The sequence below is a fragment of the Salvelinus sp. IW2-2015 genome, unplaced genomic scaffold, assembly GCF_002910315.2.
Source record: "Salvelinus sp. IW2-2015 unplaced genomic scaffold, ASM291031v2 Un_scaffold3041, whole genome shotgun sequence".
NCBI lineage: Eukaryota > Metazoa > Chordata > Actinopteri > Salmoniformes > Salmonidae > Salvelinus > Salvelinus sp. IW2-2015.
In genome coordinates this window covers 118,745-124,942 of record NW_019944333.1, presented here as the reverse complement: position 1 = coordinate 124,942, position 6,198 = coordinate 118,745, and positions in this window count along the sequence as shown.

Here is a 6,198-nt window from a genome sequence, read left to right as displayed (position 1 = left end):
CAAGTTCCTTACTTTCTCCCCCTTCTACTTGCCTCTTCCATTTTTGCAGTAATGCTGCAATTTGTTTGGTAGTAATTTTGCGTAGAGCAGACATTTCCATATACTTTTGTTAGCTGCATGTGTGACATATCTCTACCAGTTCTATTTATTATATAATTTACAATTATTTATCTTTATCGATTTATGCTATTTCAGTTTAACCATAATATTTGTTGTAAAATTTGTTCTGTCTTTTCTGGTGGATTAAACTGAAATTGCAACTAACTTTCTATGGCTCGTTTTTAAAAATACTACTAAACTATAGTACATGGAATTGTTTTAAGAAGTGCATACCAAGGATCATTTTCCTATTTGATTTTGTATTTTAAGACACCTTAAACTATACAAAAAAAGTTGTATTATTATTAGAGATATGTCTTTGTGCTGACTTGCTGCACCCTCGACAACTACTGTGATTATTATTATTTGACCATGCTGGTCATTTATGAACATTTGAAAACATCTTGGCCATGTTCTGTTATAATCTCCACCCGGCACAGCCAGAAGAGGACTGGCCACCCCTCATAGCCTGGTTCCTCTCTAGGTTCTTCCTAGGTTTTGCCTTTCTAGGGAGTTTTTCCTAGCCACCGTGCTTCTACACCTACATTGCTTGCTGTTTGGGGTTTAGGCTGGGTTTCTGTACAGCACTTTAGATATCAGCTGATGTAAGAAGGGCTATATAAATCAATTTGATTTGATTTTGATTTTTATTTGAATACCGACAACCGCCGAAACACCTATTTTATGAGAACATTTCTGAATGGTACTCTGAAGTATCCATTCTAACCACTAATACGTTTGATCTTCAAGGAAACAGAAAGAGAGAGACTCGGATGAACTCTCCAGCAGACGGACCGGATTCCAACAGGAAAGATCACGACACCTGGGGGCGTAAATATTGATTGATTGCAATTATTCCCGAACGATGAGCGTTCATGGCAGAAGATGAATTAATTATTAATTATCAACTGTGTGCCATTTTGTCTTCCCGCTCTGTCAGTCCAACCTACTCCCTTTATCCACTAAGCTGTCATATCGGCTTAGCCCACTAGGGAATCTTCCCTATAATTTGTTAGTAACATATCTACTTTGCTTGAGGGCGCCAGGCTGCCTGCATCACGCACTCCTGCCATCAATTACGCACACCTGCCTTCCCTCGCCAGGCTCCCACGCTCTTGCCGGTTCGTCGCGGCTTCCACGCCCCAACCGGCTGCCCAGCGCCATGCCGGTTCTCCCAGGTGCTTTTCCCCGGTGCCGTTAGAGGGGGGGGGGGGGGGGGTGCTGTCACGTCTGCTCCCGCTCTTCCCCCCCTCTGGCGCTTGAGGGCGCCAGGCTGCCATGCATCACGCACTCCTGCCATCTATTACCCACACCTGCCTTCCCTTGTCACGCGCACATCAGCGATATTGACTCACCTGGACTCAGTTTATTTCCTCCCATATATTTGTCAGTTCCCTGCTCTGATCCCTGCTGCTGCATTACTTGTTTTTGTCTGTGTTACCTGCGTTGCTGACGCTGTTCCTGTCTCGTTCCATGTCCGTTCCTGTCTCGGTTCCATGTCCGTTCCTGTCCGTTCCATGTCCGTTTCCTGTCTCGTTCCATGTCCGTTCCGTCTCTTCCATGCCATTCTATATTAAATGTTTGCTCCCCGTACCTGCTTTGTCTCTCCAGCATCATCCATGTGACAAGGGAGGAGGAAGACAGCGTGAAGGCACACAGCAAACACACTTTCCACACTTTTATTACCCTAGGGTCCAGTGGACCAGAACACCACATAATGGTAGGGGGTCCAGTGGACCAGAACACCACATATGTAATATTAATGTGTAGGGGGGTCCAGTGGACCAGAACACCACATATGTAATATTAATGTGTAGGGGGTCCAGTGGACCAGAAACACCACATATGTAATATTAATTTGTAGGGGGGTCAGTGGACCAGAACACCACATATGTAATATTAATGTGTAGGGGGGGTCCAGTGGACCAGAACACCACATATGTAATATTAATGTGTAGGGGGGTCCAGTGGACCAGAACACCACATATGTAATATTAATGTGTAGGGGGGTCCAGTGGACCAGAACACCACATATGTAATATTAATGTGTAGGGGGTCCAGTGGACCAGAACACCACATATGTAATATTAATGTGTTGGGGGGTCCAGTGGGACCAGAACACCACATATGTTAATATAATGTGTAGGGGGGTCCAGTGGACCAGAACACCACAAGTAAATTAATGTGTAGGGGTCCAGTGGACCAGAACACCACATATGTAATATTAATGTGTAGGGGGTCCAGTGGACCAGAACACCACATATGTAATATTATGTGTAGGGGGGTCCAGTGGACCAGAACACCACATATGTAATATTAATGTGTAGGGGGGTCCAGTGGAACCAGAACACACATATGTAATATTAATGTGTAGGGGGGTCCAGTGGACCAGAACACCACATATTAATATTAATGTGTAGGGGGTCCATGGACCAGAACACCACATATGTAATATTAATTGTAGGGGGGTCCAGTGGACCAGAACACCACATATGAATATTAATGTGTAGGGGGGTCCAGTGACCAGACACCACATATGTATATTAATGTGTAGGGGGTCCAGTGGACCAGAACACCACATATGTAATATTAATGTGTAGGGGGGTCCAGTGGACCAGAACACCAATATGTAATATTAATGTGTAGGGGGGTCCAGTGGACCAGAAACACCGAAATATGTAATATTAATGTGTAGGGGGGGTCCAGTGGACCAGAACACCAGCATATGTAATATTAATGTGTAGGGGGGGTCCAGTGGACCAGAACACCACATATATTAATATTAAGGTGTAGGGGGGTCCAGTGGACCAGAACACCACATATGTAATATTAATGTGTAGGGGGGGTCCAGTGGACCAGAACACCACATATGTAATATTAATGTGTAGGGGAGTAAACAGTGTGCACTCAATGAAAATGTGTTCTTTTACATGTACTTCACAGAAAACGAGCCAAGGCCAATGAGTCTCAGGTTGAAAAAATAATTAACTGTGTCATTTTTCTTTTAGTAAACATTCAAAATGGGTCCCACCGACCCAAACACCACACAAGGGTTAAGAAGCAACGAAATTCCACAAATTAACTTTAACAAGGCACACCTGTTAATTGACATGCATTCCAGGTCACTACTTCATCAAGCTTGTTGAGAGAATGCCAAGACTGTGCAAAGTTGTCATCAAGACAAAGGGTGGCTACTTTGAAGAATCTCAAATATAAAATATATTTTGATTTATTTAACACTTTTTTGGTTAATACATGATTCCGTATGTTATTTCATAGTTTTGATGTCTTCACTATTACTCTACAATGTAGAAAATAGTAAAAAATAAAGAAAAACCCTGTAATGAGTAGGTGTGTCCAAACTGTTGACTGGTTCTGTATGTTTAGTGTTTGGAATGTTTCTTTCTCTTTGACAATACAGAGTATTTTGTGTAGATCGTTGACAAAGAAATTACAATTAAACCCACTTTAATCCCACTTTGTAACACAACACAATGTGTAAAGAGTCAAGGGGTTGGAAGACTTTCTGAAGGCATTGTAATTTAAACCGTGTGATTGTTTTGGAATAAAACGTTTTATATATTTTCTTGAACATCCTCTGCATTGTGTACTTATTGAAAAGACCGTCTGAAATTTCAGGCCAGTTTTGGTGGGATAGAGTTTTGACCTGCCCGATGACATCACCATGATGTATAATAGTTAATAGACCAATAAGAAAGACAGTTCCAAACCTCTAAGCCAATAAGAGCTAGTTTTCGGGTTTCCCCCTCCCCACTCACACCATTCACAGATAGTCCTAGCTCAATTCCTTCTTGAGAAATATATTTTTTTTTGCTAAAAATGCATTTTCATCCCTTTTTGAATGGAAATCTATTACAGTATGGCGCTTGGTTGTTATCCAGAAATGATTAGATATTGATTTAAAAATGGCTGCTTGATGTTATACCTGCCTTCCAACTGTTTCCCCATAAATTAACCTAAAATATTTGATTATAAAATACAGCAAGCCTCCCAGTACAACTGATAATACAATAGACCCATTCAGGGGGTTAAGGGTCACTTATCAGAGAAATTATGGTTTTAAATCATGTGCGTGTGTCTGACGTCTCATCAGCAGCAACCTACGTACCTGTTGGAACCCAGCCGGTTATTACCAAACTAACAGAGTAACCTACGTACATGTTGGAACCCAGCCGACTGAACGCAGCGAGTGTCAAAGCCAAATGCTCATCCCAATGTACTATGTGATGACCTGTGAGCAATCACATTCATGAGTGTTAGAACCAGTTTGCATACACTGCTCGAGCAAGAAACAACTATACACAGAAGTAACTTACGGGTACTTTCTGCAGGCAAACATCGTCCGACTAACGTCTCCTGACCGTTTTTGAACCAAAAGGAATACTTCTGAGAACTATACATGAGAGACCAACTGCCTGATTGCTACATGTTTGGGTATAGCCCATCAACTCTTTGATTATATAGCAAACTAATAGCGGTACGATTGATATGTACCGAACTTCTAAATTTTTTATGTTTGACACCACCCACATATCACGATAGAGTGTTTAATTAAGTTTAGACGGACGACATATATGTTGTCTTATCAACGATGGGCATGGCCCCTCAGGGTCCTTGATCCTGCAATAACCTTTTATATGAGAGGTGTGTGTGTGGTGTGTGTGTGTGTGGTGTGTGTGTGTGTGTGTGTGATGTCTGTGCGCGTGTGTGTGTGTGGTGTGTGCACGTTGTGTCCCTGTCTCTTTAGGCTCAGTGGAAGTAATGTGTAACAGTATTTTAACGAGCAACCCAAGACAAATGAAATGGTGACAAGAAGAACACTCTGTCCTGACTCAGAGGTCACAGTTCAGCCTTGCTAGCCTGGAACACAGAGAAACCCACACATTACTTCACATAGATCAGCACTCACTAATTCACCACCCCAGTCATATAAACCGTGGTACATAAAAAAAACCCTGGATACAGAGCACCACTCTAGCCCCTCCAGAGCACCCTCTAGCCACTAGAGAGCACCACTCTCAGCCCCTCCAGAGCACGCCCTCTAGCCCCTCCAGAGTACCCCCTCTACCCTACAGACACCACTCTGGCCCTACCGAGCACCACCTAGCCCCACCAGAGCAACCACTCTTACCACTCACTAGCCATCCAGACAACCTAGCCCACCTAGAGCACCACTCTAGGCCCCAAGAGCACACCAGCCCAGAGCACCACTCTAGGCCACTACAGAGCACCACTCTAGCCCCACAAGACAACATCCTAGCAACGACAGGCAGCACCACTCTAGTCCCCACTCAGAAGCACCACTCTGGCCCCTCAAGAGCACCACTCTAAAGCCCACTCTAGCAGGCACCAACTCTAGCCCCAGCACCAGAGCACCACTCTGGCCCTCCAGAGCACAATCTGGCCCCACCAGAGCACATCTAGCCCCACCAGAGCACCACTCTAGCCCCTACAGAGCACTCACTCTGGCCCTACAGAGCAACCACTCTGGCCCCCAGCACCACAGGAACGAACAACCACTCTAGCCCCACCAAGCACCCACCAGACCACCCACTCCCTCAAGCCCCACAGACACTCGAGCCCACCAGCACCCAACTCTAGCCCACAGAGCACCACTCTGGCCCCTACAGAGCACACTCTGAGCCGCACTACATACACCACTCTAGCCCCTCCAGAGCACCACTCTGCCCTACAGAGCATCACTCCCCTACAGAGCCACCACTCTACCCACCAGACCATCTAGCACCTCCAGAGCACCAGCTCTAGCCACTACAGAGCACCACTCTAGCCTACAGACCAACTAGCACCACTCAAGTAGCACACTCTAGCCACTACAGAGCACCACTCTAGTCACTACAGAGCACCACTTCTCAGCCTCCACGAGCACCACTCTAGCCACTACAACAGCCACCAACTCTAGCCATACCAAAGCACCACTCTAGCCACTACAGAGCACACTATCTAGCCCCTACAGAGCACCACTCTAGCCACTAAACAGAGCACGCACCACCCGAACACTCTTAGCCCAACCAAGCACCACTAGCCCCAACCAAGCACCACTCTAGCCCCACCAAGCAT